The 26,494-nt window shown below is 45.5% G+C and overlaps 1 pseudogene; it reads right to left on the reverse strand.

Annotated features, from left to right (window-relative positions):
• Nucleotides 1-440: 440 nt before the first annotated feature.
• Nucleotides 441-16,534, reverse strand: LOC144784187 (uncharacterized; annotated as a pseudogene).
• Between the last annotated feature and the right edge of the window lie 9,960 nt (nucleotides 16,535-26,494).

A 26,494-nucleotide genomic window follows, 5' to 3' on the forward strand; every position in this document is an offset into this window, starting at 1 on the left:
GGACAGTTCATAACTTGTTTTTATATATTAGATGTATGAGCTGCTGACTTTGTAATATCATCATCTTTTCATCCGAACTTATTGCTGCAGCCCAGGACAAGTTGGCATTGGACCATAAATGCCCTCTTAGGCATTAGTTTGTTAGTTATGATTTTTCTCCCAGTTCAAAGTTCTTAATTTTTCCTGAATTTCCTTATGTCTTTGTTTATTAACAACTTTTCTATTTTGTATTCAGCAGTTATGACTGTTGATGTTAGGCTCAAATTAAATGTCTGACTCAGGAATTTTTTAAGAAGTGAGTTAGAGACGGATCAGGTATTTCTGTAAAGAGTTAATAGGACTAATCACATCTCTACAACCAAATGTGCATCAAAAGCAACCAAACATCTGATGAACTATCGCTTGACTCCCCAAAAAATTTCAATACGCTTACTGAAAGTTTAAACTATCAAAGTTTCACTCCCTTGCTCCTCTTTGAAGTATTGGATTTCAGATTAACTTCTGTCTTGGTTCTGGCTTGACTCTGCTGCAGAATGGTGGCCTATTTGTTTGGAATATCAGCATAGACAATGAGGTCCTATTGTCACACGAAACTGGATGTGACTTAGTTTTACTGTTCTTACACTTGAGAACACTCGTTCCTCATGGGAATTACTGTGTGGTAAAGTAAAGAGAAGTCTTGCAATTTTAGAAAGTAGAAGAACTTGCTTGTTTGTGTTCTTCGAAAGATGAAATCCCGCTCAAGATGAAACCAGATAACATCTGTTCTATATGAAACAACCTCTCCACTAGTGCAGCATCTTCCTAAATTTTTGCAGGAACAACTGCAAATTCAATAACTTTGTAAGTGACAAACTCTTGTACTAGGCAGGCCAGATCTCCTTGTGTAATTTTTTTATATGCGTTGAAGTGCTCCACCATAAAGAGCACACTTTCAAAACCATATGTATGTTTTTCAAAAAAGTTGAAGACTTTAGCATGTTTGAGCACCTCATCATGAACTGGGAGCACTTCCGATGCACACTTCACTGCTGCTTAGTGAAAAGACCAAACAGCTTCAAAGAAATTAGATCGTGTTTGTGGCTCAATAATCCACATTTCAAACATATTCTTCCGCTTTCCACATACACTGATACGAACGTAGAGACTCGAATCAGGGATCTGACAGTCACAGGAGCTCTGATCTGGAATGCTGGCTTCTGGATTTTTCATGAACGATTGAACAACTTGAGCCACACAAGCTCTACTTATTAGCAAAGCCAGATGATCTACAATTGCGTCATACAACAGATGAAAGACCGGGTCTTCTCTCTGCTGTAAGAGATTGAAATTCACAAATGCTGGTAATGATGATTGAAGGAACAGGCAATAGATCTCAGTCATAGGGTTCTTAAAGCAGTGAAATAGCCTCTGCATTCTTCTCCCATAAGCACCAGCAATATCCGGTGTTGACAAAAAATAAGAACAAAGGGAGTCAAAGTGAAGGATAAGTTGATCCAAACAAGTAAGCATTCCAAGCCAATGGACAGAAATTTCCTTCCGCACCTGATAGTAATCTGAGTCCATAAACTTACAAAACGGCCCACACACGTTTGTCATTTTCGATGCATGCTCAAACCTTATGTCTGTTTTCCATTTAAAAAACAAAAACACTAAAAACAAAAAGATATTGTGACAAAAAACAAAAAAGTCTCTTTTCAGAGCTGCCTATTCTGTTTGAAATTTTAGACAAAATGCTGTGCTGCTTGAATTGTGTGTGACCATACGTTACAATTGTCTACTAGTCTATACCCTCAAATGATTTTATTCTAATAGGTCTTTACTCTAAAGTTACAAGAGAGTCTTTTTTTACTCATTTATAATTTTATATTTAAATAATATGAGAGCATTGGAATGTTGGAAGCTCCATTGAAGACAATGAAGTGGCTCACAACATATAATGGATGGTTTAAGCGTTTTGCTCCCATATTCCAATATTTGTCTTTCTGTATGTCCTTTTTTGATTTAGAACATTCTACTCTCAGTGGTGGGAATGATATAATAGCCTTATAGTCCTTCTGCCTCGGCCTATACCCTTTGTTAAAGGCCCTCTCCCACCCTACATCTTACTTTATATTTTAAAAAAATACAAATTGACTGAAAAAAACAAAGTTAAAGCAACGTTATAATGGTAATAATAACTTCCTTTTTTTAAGGAAATGTAATTCTTTTTAGGTCGAGCCTAGCGCAGCGCGCATGCGCTGGGGAGGCCTCTTGGAATCACTCCAGACTTTCTCGAAACTTGTCTGTGTGGTTTTTCAACTACCACACATTCTATTGGCCTTTGTATGTGGCTTTCAAAAATGAAAGCACGGAATTGGCCAAAAGCGGGTGCATGTTCCACCTTTTCTGTAAATGTTCACTCCCACGGCATCCAGCTGTTGGGGGCGAGCTGCAGTGTACAGGGTGCCAGCTGCATTCCTTGTCGTGGATCATTAAACACAGTGCGGGCGCTTTCAGTTTAGCGGCCACGCTTTTTTTTTAACTCCCACCTCTCCTCTCTGACATACCTGCCTCCTCTCCTTCTGCCCCCAGCAGCCTCTCTGCCTTCTCCAGGAGTTTCACATCCGTATTCTCTCACTTTCACCTCTTTTCTTGGTTTGATTTCCCTTTACATATTCAATTAATGCCCCATACGCCTTCCCCTCACCCTCATTCCCCCTGCCCACTCATGTTAACTTAGTCTTTACTTCCTCTCACAAATTCCTACCTCGGCTCTGCCTTGACCCCCTATGCTTCCCTCTTTCCCCCTAAGTTCTCTCTCACCCCCATAGCCGTAGATGCTTTCCTCGCCCACTTCACAACCCCTAACTTCCCCTCCCAAGTCGCTTCTATGAAACCACTCGCACTACCCTTTTACCCCTCACCCTGAAAATTATTCTAACTCCCTTTCACACTTTCCCTCCTGCACTTCCTTTCGCTGCCCTCCCGTACTCATTTGCCCCAACACTCTAATTCTTTGCTTGAGTCCTATCTTGCCTCCTCAACCCTCACGAGGTCCCCATCTCACTTCCACGCCCCTCCCCTCGTGCATTTACCCCCTTCTTTTACTACCCGCCCCATCCTCACGCCCTACTTTGCCTCCCTCATTCCTCATCTCCTCCTTTACCACCTCCCCACATCTTTTATAGCCACTCCCATTCTTTCACTCACCTTCACCCTCTTTTCTCTCCATTCCCTGTTCCACCAGCCATCAATTACCCCTCTTTGCCCTCGTTCATCCCCAGCTCTCTTCCACTAAAATCCACTCATCCCTTTCTACCTATTATACTAACTTACTCCACGCCCACTTATTCCTTCACCCATTCTGTGTCCTCTGTGTTGTATGTATAGTGCGTGCTCTGCGTTTACCTTGTATTGCGTGCTTAACTCTGTGTACTCTCTTCTACTGGTACTTGATTTACGTGTACACGGATGTTTCTATGTCTTTTCACCCTTTTTAAATGCACTACAACCACCTGAATGACTTCCATATCGACTTTGCATGCTGTACGTGTACTCTGTGCTGTGTGGCAGTTGTGTGCGCGTGCTTTGTGCTCTGCATGTTTTCTGTGCAATACACTACTACCTTGTGTTTCGTGGCCTGCCTTGTTCTGTGGTCTCAGTGCTGTACATCTACCACCCTCTTACCTGTGTTTTACATGCACCCTTTCTACCCCGCGATTTGCGTACACCAAGCTCTAAGTATGTATTGCCACAACAGGGCCCTACTGTGAACTCTGCTGTGCATATATTTTACAACATATTGCCGTGTGGTGTACATTCTGCGTTCTACACTTACTCTGTCCTATACACACATGCACTCTGCTCAACTTACACCATGTTTCTCGGGTTTTACATGTATTTGTGATCACTGTGGGGACTGTGTTCGACCTCATGGTCACAGGTCCAAATCCAGGCAAATTCACTCAGCCTTTCATACTTTCCGAGGTCGAGAAAATGAGTCCTATTGAGTTGGGTAACCAATAGACCTCTGTTATTCAGCGCCAAAATTTCCCTTTGTGGGTGAAAGTGCGCTTTATAAATACGGCAAACACCCATTACAACGATGAGCGCACATCGCGGTTGCATAACAACGCAAATTTTACATCGCGGAAAGGTTTACATAGTATGTCTCCACAACGCATGCTGTTACATCGCATAGTACTCAACAAGGCATGCTGTTACATCGCTAATATGGGTAAGTAGTCCCAGGTTTGTCATTATTAGTTTAACTTCATTTATTTTATTGCATATGGACAGTGAACATTTATTTTATACATGGAGTGATAATGAATGTGTCATTTTTTTATTGCATTGTGGACAGTGAACATTTATTTTATTGCATTATGGATAGTGAACATGGACATGGAACAGTATTATTGATTTTCCCACGCTTTTATATTGGATGTAATGACTGGGATTGTCCTTTTTACATTTTTACACATGTTGTTGGTGATGTCGGCGGCCAGTCATTTATGTTATTGCATTAAGGACAGTGATAATTAAGGTGTAATTTATTTTACACTATGACGTATGGTGACGTCGGCGACCAGTCATTTATGTAAGTGCATTATGGACAGTGATAATGAATGTGTAATTTATTTTACACTATGACGTATGGTGACGTCGGCGACCAGTCATTTATGTAAGTGCATTATGGACAGTGATAATGAATGTGTAATTTATTTTACACTATGACGTATGGTGACGTCGGCGACCAGTCATTTATGTAAGTGCAATATGGACAGTGATAATGAATGTGTCATTTCTTTTACACTATGACGTATGGTGACGTATTTTTTTCATTGCATTATGGACAGTGAACATTGATTTTATTGCATTATGAACAGTGAACATTTATTTTATTGCATTATGGACAGTGAACATGGACATAGAACAGTAATATTGATTTTCCCACACTTTGCTACTGGCTGTAATGACTGGGATTGTCCTTTTTGGATTTTTACACACAACTATGACATATGGTGACATCGGCGTTCAGGCGGACATTGCGTCATTCATTGGGTCGAGGCTCGACTGAGAAGCTGCCCGGAGTCACCTGTAAATGGTCTTCTCATCACGTTACCCCACTGAACTCCGTTAAGGTAGGACACTTTGAATAGTCTTGTCATCATATTACCCCACTAAACACTGTTAAGGTAGGACACTTTGACTGTTTAATGCCTATTAGATACATTAATGCCTATTAGATACATGGAGTGGTGGGAAAGTCACCTGTACATGGTCTTCTCATCACGTTACCCCACTACTTATTTGTTTGTTTTCAAACCAAGTTAAACAAATCAGTGAAGGAGATAAGAAGTTTCTGGGTGTGTTATTTGTTTTGAGCTGATGTATAGATTGTTGACAGTTGTTGTGTGTGTGCTTGTTGCCCCAGATACAGAATCTTGTGGCCATTACTTTTTACAACCTATTACAGCACAATTACTTTTTGTATGTTTGTGGGCATAGAACCGTAATATTGCTTTCCCCACGCTTTTCCATTGGATGTAATGGGTGGGATTGTCCTTTTTAGGTCGAACCTAGACGTGCAATCAATGCGAAGCATTGATTGCTGTCTGCTCGACAACTATTGTCACCCGTTTCTGGGAATGTGGACCCGAGATGTGCACGAGTGCAGATTTCACCTCGTGGGCGCGCACGGCGCCGTGCCCATCTCCTGCCGCTGATTCCCGTGCGCAAACACACACACAGCCACACTCACGCATGCGCACATACACAGCCACACGCATGCACACGCACACACAGGCACACACACACTGCATACACACACGCACCCCCCTTAAACAGACACACGCGCACACAGACAGACACACGCACAGACACACTCGAACACACACAGACACACGCGCGTACACCCCCCCCCTCCACTCACCGGACTCTTTCCGCGTGTCCCTCCGCAGCCAGCATTCAGCGTGCAGTGTTCCAGGACGTTTTCCCGGCAGTTCCTTCCTGTTTCTTTGCAGGCCCCGCCCACGTCCCAACGAAGGCTGCCTGACTTCCGCTAGCACTCCGTGGCATTTTGGTTTTTTTGTATTGCATTGGCTCTAGTACGATTAGCCTGCAACAATTGTTAAAAAAAGTTAGGTACGTAACGCGATCTTGCTTGCGAAGCAGAGACACATTTCTTTAGTTGTGTGTGTATTTATGTATTCATTGGTATTCTGTGTAGTGCTGACATGTTGCGCCCATACACTCTATAGCGTTTTGAATGGGGGAAAGAAAGCACCAGGCTCGTTCTAATCTTTTTGGTAAACAAACCGTTTAATTGTATTTATTGGATCTTGATATAGCTCCTTTACACCACATAGGGAGCCGCTGTCCATGCTTTTTCCCTCCTCCCGGCACCCCGTTTTGCGTAGCACTGACAGGCTGCCATTCTAGGCGCTTCAGTACGCTTAGCATGCAACAATTGATAAAAACTAGGTATGTAACGCGATCTTGCTCGCGAAGCAGAAACACGTTTCTTTAGTTGTGTATATTTAGTTATTCATTAGTATTTTGTGTAGTGCCGACATGTTGCGCCCATACACTCTATAGCGTTTCTAAATGGGGGAAAAAAGCGCCGGGCTCGTGCAAATTTTTATGGTAAACAGACCGGTTTATTGAATTGTATTTACTGTAGCTTGATATAGCTCCTTTACACCACTTAGGGATTCTGGAGACGGCAAGGGGTAAAATCTGGACGCATTCTATCATTTGCATACAATATAAAATACGCATTTTACATTTCTTCATGGCTAACTTTTAAAATATGTGTAGTGCCTGCATTTTGCCGTTCAGTGCGCCTCATTTTCGTGGAGAACGTAGAGTTGTGCTTAGGGCATTGGTTTTAGCTGGGGAGTCCTTTATTATTTACCAGTCCATTGCATAGCGCCATGTCACTTTTCAGACAACTTACAGCACCTTGCGATTCTGAAGTGAGAAAAGGTTGAGCTAGGCACGTTGCATTATTTTCCAGCTGGACACACATTTATTATCAATTCCTTGCACCACGCGCTTAGATGCCCTGTCCTGAAGAAGAAGGGGGGGCGGGGCTGGAGGCTGACTGAGGGGTGGTAGAGCACGCGGAGCAGAAGAGAAGTCACTTTACCGACAGGGGGGTCTATCTGGAGAGTTTCTTTAAACACGTCTTCAGTGTAGCATTAGCCGAGCCACGTTGTAAGCTCCTGTGCCTGCCGGCTGATACGGCGCACACTGGCATGTAGTGGAAAATGTGAAGATTGTCCTCCCAGGACAGACACTGCACAAGGGCCCCTTGAACACGATCACTCTAGCACACACAGGATGAGCACTACTGTAAGTTCCATGTCCACCGGCTGGCACACCGGATGTTTCTATGTGCTCGTAAAGGCAGCCTTCCCAGGACACACACCAGGGATCAGTGCACACGATCACACGCCCCTTCACGTATACAAGGACACAAGGACTGAGCAGCACCAGTGGTCTTGCAATGCAATAGGTCTTGCATTTGCGAGACTTTGAGCTACTGGCATTGTAAATTACAAACATTTTATCTATGTGTTGGTTTTGAAAACAGATAAATAAAAAGCATTGTCATTTACAATGCCAATAGCTTAAAATTTCGCGAATGCGAGACCTATTGCATTGCAAATGGTTGTTTGATTTTTACACACGACTATGAGGTATGGTGACGTCGGTGTCCAGGCGTACATTGCATCATTCGTTGGGTCACCGCGGGACTGAGAAGCTGCCTAGAGAACTCCGTTAATGTAGGACACTTTTTAATGCCTATTGGATACATATAGTGGTGGTAAAGTTGATCTTACATGGATATGGGTTCATTTCATTGTTTCATAAAAACCTAGTGCACATAACGCTTGTCCCTTTTTAATTTTTATAGATTGCGTTTGACGCAGACGTGCTAACGGACCTGACCTCATTCCGGAATTCGTCTAGAAACAGACAGCAGGTGGAACTGAGAGCTACGGCAAGGTAAGGGACTACAATTTCAATTTTATTAGTTGATGTACAGTAAGGTTTAATATCGCAAGAATAGACAAAGTAAGGAGAATGATAAGAGGCCACGTGTTGTTCGCTTTCTTGTACAAAAATCAGAATTGAAAGGTAGGTTTACAAGATATTGTAGTTACTTACATACATCCATTAGTAATAACTTTATTACAAGCTTGATTAACATGACATTGAACTTTGTCAGAAAAATTCATTAGGAATTGCTTGATGGACATGTAGATTTTACAGGTTATGCTGTAGTCGGCAAATGCAATGTTTGGATCTGCACTTTCAATCTACAAGGTCAGGTGCAGAAGGTTATGGGGGTACGATTCCGGAAGTCTATTTCTTGCAATACCATTGTTGGATTTGGTGGCGTGTTCGGAAGCGGAACTTTGTTTTTAACAAGGACCTTGGATTTGGGAAGGACTTTGCTGCAATCACCCAATTTGGATGGAATCTTTGCTGCAGATGCTGATCGGAAGACGATTGGGGGCTCTATTTTGTGCAATGCCATCGTTGGATTTAGTGGCGTGTTCTTAGGATGGATTTAGCACAATTTGTTTGAAATCTTTGCTGTTGGCATGTTTTTGGATGGACTTTGCTGCAATTTGGTTGGGATATTTGCTGTTGCAGGCCAGGTTGGATTACTACTCTACCAGATGGATTTGGATTGCACTGCTGGATTTGGAAGACTACATGGAATCCAACCGACCATGAAATGGACAATGGTTCATTTGGAGGGTGGCATACAATGGGAAAAGGACTCTTTGGGAACACATGGACAGAAGAGAAGGCCAAGAGTAGTAGGAAGAACGCTTCTCAAGGTAAGGGAAGACATTTCTCGATTACTATACACAATTGAAAGTGTTACTTTATGTCCTTCGTTGTAATGGGTGTTAGTCGTCTTGTGAGTCTCTATCGGTTCATTTTTGGAATTGAGATAAAAGGTTTGGAGTTTAGAGCATCTCTTTATGTACCTCTTTCTGTTGGGTTTGTCTGATTGTGTTGAGGGTGCTCTTCTCTGAAATATCGTTGTGCTCCTACATGCTTTTAGTCATTTCATAATTTGAAGGCTCTTGTAGTTCAAAGAGGTTATCTCGAGATTAGCCACAGGGATGCCAATTACTTGCTTTGTCTCATTTGTTTCCACATGGCTCTTGGTTTCAGGTGTTTTTGGCTTTGGCGTACAATCTATATTCAGTGGTTTGTGGTGAAGACATTTATCGATTTGTATACACAACTGAAATGGGTGCATTATGTCGGTTAAAAAGGAAATACAAATACAGTTAGACATATGAAATCAGTATGTTGGCAAGGCTAGAAAGGTAGTCTGAAGCCACAGACAACTTAAAGAGTTGTAATGCTGCCAATAGTGTTGCCGACATTTCCTTTGTTCTATGGGACATACGTGGGTTAAGACTACCTGTGGAAGATTGGGACATGAGCATTTCTTGAAAACTTTGCTCCTTCAGCAAAATTTCCAAGAAATTGTACAAATTAGGGTGCAGTTTGCTAATTGAGTTGTTCTCTGAGTTGTGCCATCCCTCTATGGCATTATTTGTCTTAGCTTCTCCCTCTAAGCAGGTCGAGTAGCAGTTCCACTAATCCACAAGAAAACGTCGCTTCCTTCTGAGACCCGACCTGCTTAGATGGCCAATCCAGGTGTCTTCAAAATAATTTCGAATAGGTGCCAATTTCTCCTCGTTTGACGTAAAGTAATCTGACTCAGTAATACATGTGTAGTACTTTTCTACACTTTCAGACTGAACAAAGCAAAGGGCTGTTAGCTTTTTTAGCTCAAACTGAAGTTTGCTGTCAGACACATAATTCTTAAGCAGAGATGTTTTTTGAATTTTGCGCCAGTATGCCTGTGAAAAGTGGAAAAAACATTCTTGGATTTTGGGATCTAAGTACAATTTGCTTATAGTATTTATCATTGGTAATTCAAAGTCCATTAAAACTTTACGCTGACTTTTGCTTGAAGTTTTAGATTTTATAACTGATAAAAGCTCAGTATACATTGAGGATTGCTTGTCTGGGAGCAAACTGTAGACCAACGGGACTACTGTGTTGTTTGTGTAGCCGTGAATAGTATATATTTGGGTAAAAGGGGCTGGCATGCTTTAAATGTACCATCCATCATCCACACCTCACTGTTCTCCAACCTCTCAAGGAAGGGTTCATTACAAACAGTGACAGACAGTTGCGGTGGGATACTTATATCAGCAAAGGTTTGGGGGTTCACTCATTTAGCGTTACATGCCTGTTTCTTATGTTGTATAATTCTTCGCAAGTTTGGAATAGGCATACTTGTTGCAACATGTTTAGGGATATGTTGGGCTACCTCCATTAAAATCGCACCACACGGTTCATTAGAGTTACCTGCCATTACTTTATTTCATTAACACATTATCTCACTTCAATCGCCGTTGCAGATGCAGAGTGGTTATGGTCTGTGTTTCTTAAAACAGAGTTGCCCAGAGTAACCGCTCTGCCTTTGCAATTGGCGCTGTAGTATTGCACACACCTCCAATGACACCTAGGCTCGGAATTGCGCTCTTTGCAATATACATAACCACTATGTTTAAGTAGGCGGTTCCCTCAGCTGGAGGTGATGTATTTCGCCACATTTGGGGCAGACATTAGCTGGGGGAAAGGACATACAAAAGGCATATTAGTTTCAATACACAGACATGGTCAGAAATTCATGTTGTAATACAAAAGCATTGTAGACGCTTTTAGGTACATTACGGGGCACAATTGCTAAGATTAAGATTAGCATTGCAAATATCTTATTCGAACATTCAGTCTGATGGTATATGGTTTGTGAGAACAAATTATCAACATTTAACCTTAAGCATTTTTTTAGCTGTTTAAAGTAATTAAACTGAGCTTGGATTTGGATCCTTTGAGGAAGCAGTAAGAATTATAATGCCACTAAATGGTTACACTTGATATGTGTACATGGTTATGCATAAGGTTCAAGCTGTTATTAGCAGGAAATTTTAGTATTAATAACTAGAGAAAAGCCAGAATAATAAAACCTTATAATTATGTTCCCATTTGCACTAGATTTTTTTATTGGTTCTTGCAAGCACTTGGCAGTCACATTTACACAGGCACAATTAGCCTTTTTCTACATCTATTATTTAAGTGGTCTTGTAGATATTTTTGGAGTTGTTATGTGTTATTTATTGTGCATGGGTGACTGAATTCAAGAATGAGCCAGTGGGTGAATAAATGGATTAATGGACGTATAACATAGAGTGGCATAGGGTTTGTATACTGAGCTATTTAATGACTACACTCAATAGTGACTGCAGATAAATGTGCCAATGGTTGTGTAATACAGCAAATTATTCAGTCTTATGCTAGTTATAACATTAGAAGATTGTATTAGTGGGTTGCTTTCTGTCCATTTCAAGTATAATGCATTAACACATTGTTATTACCTGCATTGTTAACATCCTATGCACAGACTACTGTTTGACTGAACCCAAAAAACGCTGTTCTTACAGCACCAAATGCGATGCGACTATGCGGCATAATCGTGTAAGAGCAACCATTTGGTTTACCTGTATAGCGTAAGGGGAGTTGGATTACTTAAGGGGTCTTTAAGAGCAATGTATAAATTCAGCTGTAAGGGACAAAAGCATTATTATGTTATTGTGACACATTACGTTAGTGATAGAAGCAACAAAAATGACATTTTACACCCACACTATTGAGTACACTTGTCGACTGGGCCTGCTCTCAAGGTGAGACAATTCTCTAGTACTCAAGTAAACTACTAGTTACACTATTGTATCATATTGGAGAATGAACCGCATAGTCACTCAAAGCGTAACACTTCATTGCAATATTACGGATTGTATTCACTTTCTTTGTATCTTAGTTTTACACATCACTTTTCCTTTAAAAGATTTGGTAGATCTCTAAAAAACTGTCATAAATTAGTTTTTGGGTATTTTTTCACTTTCATGCAATTTAGCACACAAATAGGTTTTCATTAGTCTCATTACATCCAACAATGTTGTTTTTTTCAAAGACTAATGTATTTATTTAAGAAAGCAAAATATCCCTTACAACCTATATTGTTTTTTAATTGCTTTAGTTTGTCTCCCAGAAAATCTCAACTTCTCATATTATCGTTGGGATTCTCACTTCATAATAATTTTTTTTTAATTTTTACACTCTAATTCTTCATGTAACCTCCTAGTCAGGAAACAGATTTTTTCTCAAATCATTCCCTGCATGCTCCTCCACACATTTGCTCCAAAGTGTAATTAGTTTTTAAACACTGTGGGCCCGGTTCACAGAATGAACTTAAGATTAAATCCTAAACTTACTACAATTTGGTATTCACGGAATGCACTTACTACAATTTGGTATTCACAGAATGCACTTACTACTTTCAGGATTCACAGAATGAATTTACTACTTTCGGGATTCACAGAATGAACTTACTACTTTCGGTATTCACAGAACAGACTTATGACTACTAACTTTACGTCTGCACCCGGGCCGTAATTTCCGCCACCGGGCCGGAATTTACGGCTCTGCGGCGGAATTTACGATTCCGGCCCGCAATTTCCGGCATAATGCCGTAATTTACGATTCCGGGCCGGAAAATCTGATTCCGGGCCGGAAGATATGAATTTTGGCAGTTGGTCATGTTAGCCAAGGGTAAACACCTGTCCAAGTGCCTACCATCCCCCACCATGGATCAGCTGACACACTGCAGCCAATCCCAGCCAACAGCTCCATTTTGCCATGGTGAATGTTGCCAGTGCCTACCATCCCCCACCACGCACCAGCTGAAGCCAATTAACACTAATTGACCAGCACCACAAAACACATAAAAGCAGCACACATTGAAGGAACAGGTTTGGCCACAGAGAGTTCGTGTCTACAACACTCACAGTGCCAAGGAAAATCGAAATGAGGAGAAAAAGGAACTTTACAGCAGAGGAGAACACCATGCTTGTGGAGTTCATAGTCAGGCACCACAAGCGCCTATATGGACACCCACCCTACTGCACCAGTGGGACACAGAAGGCAGACCTATGGCAGCAGATAGCCACTGCTGTCTCAGCCTTGGGGGAGGAGAGGCGCACAGTAGAGGACATAAAAAAAAAGTGGCAGGACGAAAGGCAGAGGGTGAAGGAGAAATACTCCAGGATCGAATTAAGCAGGATCCTCCCTGCTGCATGCCCTGGACCCCGCATCCGTCTCACCCCACTGGAGGAGGATATCCTCACAACAATACACACCTACTTGGTCCATGGGCTGCCTGTCAGTGACATCCGCTACGTGGTACAAGGTAAATGGAATGAAAAGAAAAAGTGCATGAAAAGATTGTCTGTGTTACACTGTCATTGTGATTATGGAAGTTGTCTAAAGTGTGTATAAAAATTTAGTCATTCAGAGACTCATGTGTCACCCTCTACGTGGCACCACAAGTCCCAGAATCCTTTGCATCAGAAAAGCTAATCCCTCCCCCTATTAAAAACATGGCACAGTACTGCTGCCATACATACACAACCCTGCTAATTCAATAACTGTTCATATTGACTGAAAATGTGCAATGATATATGGAAATGCTAAATAAACTAAAAAAATTAAAGTAGCAATTGACAAATATTAGCAGGAAAGCGCCAGTACCAATGTAACATGCAATTCAACCCTTGCGCAAACACGGATGCATCGCATTTAGATGATGGTGCACTGTGGAGCAGGGATAGACAGATGTGTGTTGAATCTGATGGTGTGTAGGGGGGCTTTGCTGGAGTCGTGTTGCAAGAGCGATGCAACTCCAATAATGTCGATGCACTGCCCATACCTAACGTGCTGCGCCACTCCTTACGTCTACTTCAAGCAGGCGTAAGGTTTAGCCGCAGCGGCCTATGAAAAGTGACTCCGTGAAATCTTGTAGATTTCACTGAATAACTTGTACGCGGCATATCCCAAAGGAATGCCCACCCTGGCTACATCATAGCTGACGCAGGTTCAATGTTGCGCAGGGCCTCACAATGTGATGTTTCACCATAGAAGCGTCACGTTGCGAATAATTCTAAATGTGTCGTCTGTTGTACACCACTGTTGTGTCACAGAAGTGATGCAACAGCAGTGTAAATCTTGTTCAAGGGACTTGTAAACCTGCCACAAATTCTCCAGGAAGTACATCACCCTGTGCCAGCCTTAATCACAAAGCAGAAGGTGAGAGTATCATCAGATGTAAATATATCATACACATATTCTGTTGTCCATTTTCCACTCTGCCATGCCATTACATCCCCAACACAACACTGCTCCTACCTGCCCCGTCTGCGGCAGTACTTCACAACACTGTTAGCATGCAGAAGATATGGGCAAATCCCCGAAAAGTTCCACAAGCACATTTCCCATTTGTTTACTTTTCTCTCTTCTCACCCATTGACACATCCAGCCAGAACACAGACAACTGCAGTAGCAGCGGTCACCGCATCTAATGGGAGGAATCGGCAATGTACAAAGGAAGGCATGACAACCAGACTAACTGGTAAGTCAAACTGGCCAGGAGATGGTCAAAATGCATACATTGTCAGGAGACGACAGAGGGACAAACAGTGCCCACCTATGTCAATCAATCAATCAATCAGAGCATTTGTATAGTGCACTACTCACCCGGAGGGTCTCAAGGCGCTGGGGGGGGGGGTCCGCTACTGCTCGAATAGCCAGGTCTTGAGCTGCTTCCTGAAGGCGAGGTGGTCCTGGGTCAGGCGGAGGTGGGCCGGAAGGGAGTTCCAAGTCTTGGCGGCCAGGTAGGAGAAGGATCTTCCTCCCATTCTGATTCTGCACGCTTTTCCCCCTCCTGAGGCGGAAGCCGGGAGGTCTCTTGCCTTTCCTCTTTGTTTTAACTGATTTTAAAATTTTGCTTCTTGCATTTTGCACTTCGTTTCACCTGAGCTTAAAAGGTGGGATTATTGTGTATTATTGTGCTCTGACCCCCCAGCGCTTGTAGCGCTTAAAATCCCCTTCTCACCCCCTCCCCTCTTGCACCGGACCTGCTCTCGGCTGAGTATTGACGCCGAGGGCAGGGCACCGGTTTTTGGCCGCCATCTTGGGTAGGGTTGGGCTTCCTGACGCGATTTGCAGCGTCATAAAAGGGACGAGAGGGCGAGTGCAGGTAATTCTGATTCTGCACGCTTTTCCCCCTCCTGAGGCGGAAGCCGGGAGGTCTCTTGCCTTTCCTCTTTGTTTTAACTGATTTTAAAATTTTGCTTCTTGCATTTTGCACTTCGTTTCACCTGAGCTTAAAAGGTGGGATTATTGTGTATTATTGTGCTCTGACCCCCCAGCGCTTGTAGCGCTTCAAATCCCCTTCTCACCCCCTCCCCTCTTGCACCGGACCTGCTCTCGGCTGAGTATTGACGCCGAGGGCAGGGCACCGGTTTTTGGCCGCCATCTTGGGTAGGGTTGGGCTTCCTGACGCGATTTGCAGCGTCATAAAAGGGACGAGAGGGCGAGTGCAGGTAATTCTGATTCTGCACGCTTTTCCCCCTCCTGAGGCGGAAGCCGGGAGGTCTCTTGCCTTTCCTCTTTGTTTTAACTGATTTTAAAATTTTGCTTCTTGCATTTTGCACTTCGTTTCACCTGAGCTTAAAAGGTGGGATTATTGTGTATTATTGTGCTCTGACCCCCCAGCGCTTGTAGCGCTTCAAATCCCCTTCTCACCCCCTCCCCTCTTGCACCGGACCTGCTCTCGGCTGAGTATTGACGCCGAGGGCAGGGCACCGGTTTTTGGCCGCCATCTTGGGTAGGGTTGGGCTTCCTGACGCGATTTGCAGCGTCATAAAAACGGGCAGGGATGACTCCGCGCAGCGGACGCGATCAGCGGGCGCGCCGGATCTGCGCCGGAGTCGTGCCAGAGTCCTGCCCGTCTGCGCCCGTCCGCGACACGGCAGCGGATGTCGCGGTGGCAGGCCCTGGACTTAGGCTTACTTACTCTGCAGCGGATCTACTATCATTGAACCTTAATACCGCTACCTGTCGGTATGTCTTTCCTGGCCGATTCAAAGGCAAATGCTGCTGCCCAGGTTGTGGTTGGTATCCTAACATTTACCGGGCTTCTGAGGGTTCCCGTCCATTCCCATCTAAACAGTTTAAGTGCTTATTGCTTAACACCCGCTCATTGCATAGGCACGCTCTGGACATCTTTGAGCTACTTACCTCTGAGAAACCACTCTGTCTCTTGCTCACAGAAACATGGCTCTGCGAGTCGTCTAATCCTGACATCGCGGCAGCCTTTCCGCCTGATTATATTGTTTACAGACAGGATAGGACAGTGGGAAAAGGTGGTGGTGTGGCACTTGCAGTTCTAAGATCTTTTGCCTGCACAGTTATTCCATCCCTGCCTATTCCTGGCTGCGAATCCCTCGCCTTTTCCATTGCACTCTCCCCGCATCAATCTTTTACCGGGCTTCTTGTCTATAGACCTCCGGGTCTGCGGGGTTCCTTCTTCGATGATCTTCATTCTGCTATTACTGCTCTTTGCTTGAAGGTGGAAAATTGCATAATGTTAGGGGATTTTAACATCCATATGGACGTTGAGTTGGACAGTGAAACGATTAAAATCAAGGACATCACTGTTCCTCTTGGTCTAATTCCTTACATCTCAAGTGCGACTCATGATAAGGGTCACACGCTTGACCAAGTGTTCTCCACCTTTCCCCTTATTATGTCCCATCCCACCCCTGTTCTCTGGTCTGACCATTCTTTGATCAGTTTTGTAATTCAGGCCAGAAGTAAAACATCTTATACTAATTCAGACCACCTCAGGCACCCCAGAAGACCTCTGCATAAAATTACTCCTGAGATTCTGGCTCAAGCGCTTCAGGAATATCCCTGTATCCTATCCGGCCATCTGGAGAGGGACCTTGAAACCTTCCAGGAATGGTTAACTGAAAGGCTTGATGATCTTGCTCCTCTTTCTACCCCCTCTTCATCTGTCAAGCGCTGCTCGGCCCCTTGGTTTTCTAAATCACTTGCTCTGGCACGGCGTAACTGTAAGGTAGCCGAAAGACTCTGGCGGAAGCATTATGATCAAGAAGCTAAGTCTGCCTATAAACTATCTATTAAATCTTACCACTTTGACATTCTTGAGGCCAAAAAGAACTATTTTTCAGATAGAATTGAGTCTGCGTCAAATTCCAGTAAAGAAATTTTTACCATTGTCAAAGAGTTTATCTCTCCCAAATCTAGCATAGTCCAGCACAAGTTCTCCGAACCTTGGGTAAAGGAGCTGGCCATTTTCTTTAACACTAAAATCAAATTGATTCAAGAATCTTTTCCACCAGCTGCCCTTATTGCATCATTGCATGACTCCAATCTGACGTCCTTATCTCCTGATTCCTGCCCCATTCTATCGGAGTTTCCTCCTTTATTGGAATCTAATTCTCTGGATCTTCTACTCAGGATTAAATCTGGCTCTCCGCTTGACCCGTGTCCGGCGAGCTTTTTAGCCAGGAATGCCATGACTCTGAATTCCTTAATCTCTTCTGTTTTGAACCTTTCTTTGTCCTGCGGCATGGTTCCGCCAGCCTGGAAGAAGGCAATGGTCGTTCCCCTTCTAAAAAAACCAGGCCTTGATCCAGAGATACATGCTAACTATAGGCCCATATCTCTCCTGCCCAGTTTGGCTAAGATCGTCGAGAAGCACGTTCACTCTGTGCTTTCTTCCTTCCTTGAAGACCATGGGTTACTTCACTCTACCCAATCTGGCTTCCGCTCCAACTTGAGCACTGAGACCGCTCTTTTGGAAGTTAACGAAGCCATTAAGGAAGTTCTCGACACAGGCGGAAGAGCAATGCTGGTGTTGTTGGATCTGTCGGCGGCCTTCGACACCGTCCCGCATGATGCCCTCTTGAGAAGACTTCACGAGATCGGTCTCAGAGGGACGGTGTTGAGCTGGCTGAGATCTTACCTAGCGGGTCGTCGACAAGTGGTCTGGGCCCCCCCGTACTCCGCCGAGATGCCGCCTATGGATGTCGGAGTCCCACAAGGGTCGGTGCTGAGCCCGACCCTTTTTAACATCTTCATGACTCCATTGGCGGTACTGGCGGAGTCAATGGGTGCCCAGATCATATCATACGCTGACGACACCCAGCTCCTCTTCACCTGCAAGAAGGGCATGGAGTTCGACGGGGAGAGCATCCGTGGTTGCCTTGGGGCTGTCTTCAACTGGTTTCAGCGAAGCAGCCTCAAGTGCAACCCTGATAAATCTGAGGTGCTCTTCTTCGGCTGTCAGGCAGATCCGCCCTGGCAGGAATGGTGGCCGGTTTGCATGTCCCCCCCCTCCTCCTCCTCTTTGGTCGCCAAAAACCTTGGGGTCAAAATTGATAACACCCTTGCTTTGAAAACACAGATCACAGGTCTCACGGGTACCTGTTTTGGTCTGCTAAAAATGATGCGCAAATTCCTTCCTCTGCTCCCTCTAGCCCATAGGAAGCTGACAGTACAAGCTCTGATTTGTTCCAGGCTTGACTATTCAAATATCCTCTACCTGGGTTAGCAGGATTATCTCTTGCACAAACTCCAGGTTGTACAAAACTCTGCGGCCAGAGCCATCTTCGGCCTACCCCGGCAAGCCAGATCATCTGAGTTGCTTTCCTCCCTGCACTGGCTTTCGATTAAGAAGCGAATCACATTCAAAGCTCTTACACTGGCCCATAAGGCACTCCATTTGGTAGGGGCCTCCTACATTCAGAAACGGCTTTCTTTCTACAAGCCCACCAGATCTCTCCGGTCGGAAAATCTTGGCCTGGCAATGGTGCCTCCCATTAAGAAGGCCAGAATTGGTGGACGTTCCTTTAAACATCTCGCCCCCAAACTATGGAACTCCCTTCCCGTTGATCTCCGCCGCATCCCCAACCTGTTTGCCTTTAGAAAGGCCCTGAAAACTTGGCTTTTTAATCAGTAATTCTGTTATGTTTTTGTTGTCCTTCTCCTTTTTTCAGTAATGGGTCAGAAAGCGCCGGGACACTCCTTGGAGTAGCCGTGCGCTATATAAGTCACCCATTAACATTAACATTAACATGTGGTGGCTCTTCGGATGCGGGGGATGGCGGCGAGGGCGTGGCTGGTCGATCGAAGCTGGCGTGTGGGAGCGTAGAAGTTGAGGCGGCTGTTGAGGTATCCTGGTCCTTGGTTGTGTAAGGCTTTGTGTGCGTGGGTGAGGAGCCGGAAGGTGATTCTCTTGTTGACCGGGAGCCAGTGCAGGTCTCTCAGGTGTCCGGAGATGTGGCTGCGGCGGGGGATGTCCAGGATGAGTCGTGCTGAGGTGTTCTGGATCCGCTGGAGTCTCTTCTGGAGTTTGGCGGTGGTTCCGGCGTAGAGGGAGTTGCCGTAGTCCAGACGGCTGGTGACGAGGGCCTGGGTGACCGTCTTCCTGGTCTCGGTGGGGATCCATCGGAAGATCTTGTGTAGCATTCGCAGGATGTGGAAGCACGACGAGGAGACGGCGTTGACTTGTCTGGTCATGGAGAGGGAGGAGTCCAGGATGAAGCCCAGGTTGCGTGCGTGGTCAGTTGGTTTGGGTGCGCTGCCCAGGGCGGGGGGCCACCAGGAGTCGTCCCAGGCGGAGGGCGAGGAGCCCAGGATGAGGACTTCCGTCTTGTCTGAGTTCAGTTTCAGGCGGCTGTTCGACATCCATTTGGCTACTTCTGTCATCCCTTCGTGCAGGTTGGCTCTGGCGGTGGCGGGGTCGTTGGTGAGGGAGAGGATCAGCTGGGTGTCGTCGGCGTAGGAGATGATGTTCAGGTTGTGCCGGCGTGCGATGGCTGCGAGGGGGCTCATGTAGACGTTGAAGAGTGTTGGGCTGAGCGAGGAGCCTTGAGGGACGCCGCAGATGACTTCGGTGGCCTCCAATCTGAACGGGGGGAGGCGGACTCTCTGTGTCCTTCCGGTGAGGAAGGAGGTGATCCACTCCAGTGCCTTCTCCTGGATTCCGACGTTGCTGAGGCGCTGTACTAGGGTGCGGTGTCAGACAGTGTCGAAGGCCGCGGAGAGGTCCAGGAGGATGAGGGCCGCTGTTTCTCCGTTGTCGAGCAGGGCTCGGATGTCGTCTGTGGCTGCGATCAGGGCGGTCTCGGTGCTGTGGTTGGCCCGGAAGCCAGACTGTGAGAGGTTGAGGGAGCCGTTCGTCTCGAGGAAGGCGGCCAGTTGCTTGTTGACGGTCTTCTCGATGACTTTGGCCGGAAACGGGAGCAGCGAGATGGGGCGGTAATTCTTGAGGTCGGTAGGGTCTGCTGATGGTTTCTTGAGTAGAGCGCTGAGTTCGGCGTGCTTCCAGCTCTCCGGGAAGGTGGCGATGTCGAAGGAGGTGTTGATGATGTCCCGCAGGTGGGGTGCGATGACAGTGTCGGCCTTGTTGAAGACGTGGTGCGGGCAGGGGTCTGTCGGAGATCCGGAGTGGATGGAGTTCATCGTGCGTATGGTGTCTTCGGTGCTGATCGGGGTCCAGGCGCGGAGGGTGGTGGTGGGGGGCGGTGGTTCGGTCATCCAGTGATGCAAAATTTGCTTCATTACAATTGGAGTTGTCAATGTACATTCACCTTTACCATACGACATTTGTGAACAGCGAAAGACAAAATATAAAATGTCTTGGCTCATCATACCTTTGTAATTGTGGTACACAACATGTATTTCACCAACAGACCCAGACCGGGGAAACCAATCCTGTAATCGAGGGCCACAACTAGTCAAAAGGGTGTACCCACTATATTGTAATAGTACCAGTAGACCTAATCAAGAAATTGTATTTGCACAGACATGGAAATGAAAAACAAACAGTGAGATACCAGTCCCTGTAGTATTGACAATGCATACACTGTCCAACTTCAAATCTTTCCAACATACATTAAATTGCACAGTCCACACAGCTGGTCATGTACTGTGAACATTGAATGGATAATTTTCTGGGCATCAACAAAACATGATAGTGGACCTTACCTCTGGATTCGTAGGCATGTCATTATGATATAGGTAGCATCAAGGTAGTGGGCCCATTCTAAGTTATATGTGGGATCACTCGTTACATCATGTATGACACACTTCGGCAACGGTGGTGCCCACAACTGCTTGTGCTCGTCCTCTGTGCCTGAAATTGAGTGCATCACGTGTGGCAGCAGGAATGTAAATTTGCAAATCACACTTATCATTGTAGGTACAATGCGGTCCTCCCAGAATCAAAGACGCACACTGACTTCTGCTACTAGGTTGGACTTGACATCTGTCCAGGGACCACACACTGCTCCGGTGCTGGGCCGAGGTAAGTCAACCTGGCTGAATGCTCATTAATTGTGCCTTTCACCTCCACAGTATGTGTTGTACAACACTGTTGTCCTGCATCACAATATGCTCACATAGGGCATTTGAACGCATGGCCGATCAGACCCTGGTGGCAAATGAGAGGCTGACACAAAATGTATGCCAAGTGTGTGCAGAATTGGCATGCAATAGAACAATGTGTCATATGAACTGACCAAAACACAACAGGCTTGCAATTCAATTTTAGGATAAATCCCTAGCAAAATGTACATGGTTAATTCAAAATGAAATTGGTATGGCTGAGGCACACACTGGTGCCAGTTGTGTACCTTTGAGATGGGTGTAGGCGCTGCTAAGGTGACTCTTCATGCAGTTACACCTGCAAAATGAATTGGCTGAAGAGCAACACGATAATCCAGTGCAGGTGGGAAGCCTCAGAGCTTCTCACCTCATCTGCAATGCGTGATCATAACCAAATGTTGTTTTCTGCTTGCCTTCCTTCTATCGTATTCACATGTATAGGTAAGTGTTTGACATATGAGGTTTGGATGTCTGCTGCACAAGACGCCATCCGTTGTCATGTAAGTAGTACCATGACGTTGGAAATGGAGTATGGGAACAGAGAATACTCAAAGGATGGACATAAGTAATCTGTGTTCTTTCATTCAAAAATGAGCTGTGTGACCTCATGGGTAGGGAAGCACAAATGGGCAACATCATGTCCCTGACAACTGCACATCTCACACATGAACTCCTTTCTGACTTGTCAACAGACAACATTACACCCATAAAAAAGTTAGTCTCAATGGTAAAGGTGAAATCAGTGTAATGCAGATGAGTCTGGGTCATTTATCCCCTTCCTTGAAATATCAGTAACCTTCTCATACAAGTTTGTCAGTTGATGTGTCATCTTATTGATGTCAGTGCTGCATGGATGTAACAGCTGACAAATGCTGCTTGTGATCAGGTGCCCACATGTAAAGTCAACGAGGTAAACATGCTGCACATCGTCCTTGATTATCCGCAAATGGTTAATGAGAATGACATGTTGGCTCATAGCTACAATCTGTTGTACTAAAATATGGACATGTATTTCTCATCACAGGTGCTGACTGGATGAGACCACTGCAGCGGACACCATCCCCGGGGATCCATGACATCCTGGCTGCAGCTGTGAAACCGTCGCGCACCTGTCCTTCAGATAAATCAGGTATGAGGAGTGTCACCAGCTTAGATTACAAAGCCATGACAGAGATCGAGATCCCCTTCTGCATGGAATCAACAGTTGTTGTTTACAAAGTAAAATACAAACCAGGAGTGTCACATATGCCTGCCTGTCAATTGGTGAGGCAGATCATTGAGAATGTTATTTCTACCCTCTACAGCTATGTCTACAACAACTATGAGGAGACAGGTGCAGCAGGATACACCAGGGGGTAACGCAAAGGGACAGAGAGTTGTGGCTGGAGCTGATGAGTTTGCTAGTATTATGTACATCTCCGTGTAACACCTCAGTGCTATGGTGTGAGCAGTCATTTGTGGTGGTACCCTAACCAGATCACATGATCCTTATCTGCTGATGCAAAGTACAGTTAATACAACCCTGGTGTTGCAGCACATGTAATACATGGTCAATCACTAATACGGTTGCAACCTCTGTGTTTCAGATGATGCTGAGGGAGAGGATGACAGACCGACAACCAGTGCTGGGCGACGGGGAATCAGAGGGGAGAATCCCCTGATCCTCCAGGCAGTGATGTCTGCAGCAAATCATGCCCAAGCGAAGGATCAAGATCATGAGGACGTTGACTTTGAGGAGGATGATGACCACATATCCATTGACTCCGTGGATGACGATACTGATGTCATGGCATCACATCCTCTGCCAAGCAACGCTCGTCTGCCTCCTCTCAAACAAACAATACCATGTCCTCAGCATAGATCAAACCAGCCACGGCTTACACTCATCCAATCACAGACATCACTCCCTCCCAGCCCTCACATCCGAGACCGACATGTTGGTTCCCCTACCGCTCTTCCCTACGCAGTGTATCCCTGCTATCCTCTCCACCATCTCTGGGAAGTACCAGCCCTGTTGTGGTGCAGGTAACCCCTGGGCACCCTTCTCCTGCCCACAGTCTTCTACCTGCCACCCCCCATGTTATTGGACCTGCTCATCTCATCCCTGGCAGACACCTGCAGAGGGGGCCTGCACGTGGCGATGGTGGCCAGTGGGAGCAGGACTTCTACCAACAGCAGGCAGATGTGAGGCAGGATATTCGTGCCATAGGGGCTACCCTGTCAGACATGTCTGGGTCCCTGCAGGACATGGTCCAATTCCCTCAGGTGGTGGACATGGTGTGCCAAGCTTTGGATAGGATGGATAGTACTTGGCAGGAAATGTGTAGGAATATGACAGACCTGATATCCATCCAAAGGGAAGAGAGTGCAAGACACCATGCTTTGGCCATGAAGATGATGGAGGGCATGGTGAGAGTGATCCAAAGTCTCCCTTCACGCCCAATGCAGGGAGGGGAATAATCATTTCGGCCTGCAGGACAGCACATCCACACACCTGTAACACCAACTGTACAGCACCACAGCAAAGGTACACAAACACACCGGCACCCTGAACAGGCACCCCCACTACCCCCACCACCTGCACAAACACCACCAACCTCTGGACCGTCACTCCCACCACCCCCACAACCTGCACAAACACCACCAACCTCTGGACAGTCACTCCCACCACCTGCACCTCTTGATCAACCTGTACAACAGCCACATACAGGAAGGTGTCAAGCTCAACCTCACCCCTCACCTTGTTCATCACCCCCACTATTGCGGAGACACAAACACGATCGCCAGTGACATTCACGTGGCCAATTTGTCTTGGGGTCCTTAGGTGTATAGTCAAAATAAAGATCTACAAAAGTAATATCCTGTTGTGTATCATGTCCTGTCTAACGATGTAGCCATGTGTGTGTGTGTGTGAGACAGTTACAAGTGTAACACATCATAGCAACACGTTATTATGTGCATAGCATATGACTCACAAAATATGTGTCCATATTTGGAAACAGACATTCAAAATGAAGACAAACAAGTTAAACAAAGTAGAATACCTCAAAGATATTTATGTAGGAACAGAAACTAACCGTCCGTTTGGAAGGGAGAAAGAAAAACAAATAATGATCTTAATGCAGAAGGAGAAGGGAACTTGGATTGGGGTGGGGCAAAACAAATATAGTACGTCAGGGAGCGTCAGGGAAACCAGTCTATTAACAAGGGGAAAATGAAATCCTCGTCCAGAACAATGTCTCAGTCCAAAAGTCAAGTGTCTTTCTGGTCATCCTCCAGGACCACAATGTCTAGATCCTCAGGGTCTGACACATCCACACGGCTGGCTTGTGCAGGAACAGGCACCACATGGGTACGTGACACACGAGGAGTATGGGGGGAAACAGTGTGGGGAAACGGACAGGGGGACACATTCTTGGTGGTATGGGAAGGGATTTGGGAGACAAAAGACGACATGGCTGTGCTCAAGGACTGGATGTGGGTGCCGAGGTTGTCCATAGATCAGACAAGGTCCGCTCGCATCGTGCGTATCTCAAGACACACTTGTAGCAAGATGCGAGTGGACATGTCAGATTGACCCTCGACCATCCAACTCAAGCCCCCTGGCACAGCCACAGGAGGAACAACACCGGGAGGGGTCAGTGAGGACAGAAGGGATGTGGCACCTCTGGTCCGGAGCTGATGTGTTCGGCTTGGCGGCTACGAGGAGGGGGACAGGTTTCAGGGGATCGAGCTGGAGCCCCCGATGGCATGGGGGACTCTAGAGGTAGGGAGGGGCAGATGGCAGGCCCAGATTGAATGTTGGCCTGCCCCGGGGACACCTCTTCGTGAGCCACTGGTGATGAGTGTGTGGGTGAGTGGCTCTCCACCACATCATGGTCCGAGGTGTCCGGTCCTCCCAACCCTACAATGTCCACAGCCTCCACCCGGGACGTAGTTCCAGAGTCGTGTTCTTCCTCAGCCCGGGTGGGCGCAACCCCCTGGCCTGCAGATGTTGAGGTCCCCTTCTCCTCCTCTTCTTCCTCGCCGGTTGAAATAGAGTGTAGCCGCCGGCGAACTGATGTCCTCCTGCTCCGGACTTGTTCCTGCGTATCTTCTGTCTCACCAACCGTGCCGGCAGAAGTGTAAGCAAAATCCTGATGTGGTGGTTGTTTCATGCAGGACGATACACATACATAGATGAACCAAGGTCAGATTTTGTTCTTCTCTGATCACACTCTACAGTTGTCAGGGGCCGATTTACAACTTCTGGTGCATCTCTGCTAATCAGCAGAGGTGTGCCAGGAAGGTTGCGACGCATCTGCCCACCCGTGCACCACCCCTGATGTGCCGCATTTACAATGCCTATAACAAAAGAACGTGCCTGAACTGATACCACAATTTAGAATGCAATTCACTGAACAGAGAAGAAAGCTCATTTCAACCTGCAATATTGCCAATCAATAGCGATTTATTTGTTCAATTTGACGTTATTATTTTTAACAAAATTTTACATTTTATATACAAATACTACACCAATATCCTATGTAACAAAAATCATTCATACTAGTCAGTCATGTCACAGTCATTCAACAGCAAACGTCCATATATACACAAATCTGGCAAATTAAACTTTTGTGAAAATACCAGAACAGAGATTGTGAGTGGAGGGAAGGAAAAAATGAAGAAAAAATGAAGAAAAAGACAAAGGTTGCTCAAACAATCAGCGCGTGCGGTATAATGTACTATACATATATACACTTGAAATTAAATCACAATCGACTTGATTGATAAAGCACAATGTGTATAAACCAATTGAGACACAGGGTTTCTCAACTTTTAGATTTAGTGAGAGCAACACTCTGTACATGGGCCAACGCGTTTCGAGTCCCAATCAGAAGTTGGAAGGGGGGACTCTCATCAGGGCCGATAAGGTATCTGAAAAAAAGAAATGTCTCTGAGTGAAAAAATTCAAGCGGGGGCCTATATGGCACTCAAGAGTGAACAACCATTCCCTCAAACAGCTTACCCCACTGGTCTACAAGGCCACTTGGAGGGTGTAGAGTTGTATAAAGTCTATAGTGACAATGCGCAGCGGGTAGCGTTC

This window comes from Lissotriton helveticus, chromosome 10, assembly GCF_964261635.1.
Source record: "Lissotriton helveticus chromosome 10, aLisHel1.1, whole genome shotgun sequence".
NCBI classification, from domain to species: domain Eukaryota; kingdom Metazoa; phylum Chordata; class Amphibia; order Caudata; family Salamandridae; genus Lissotriton; species Lissotriton helveticus.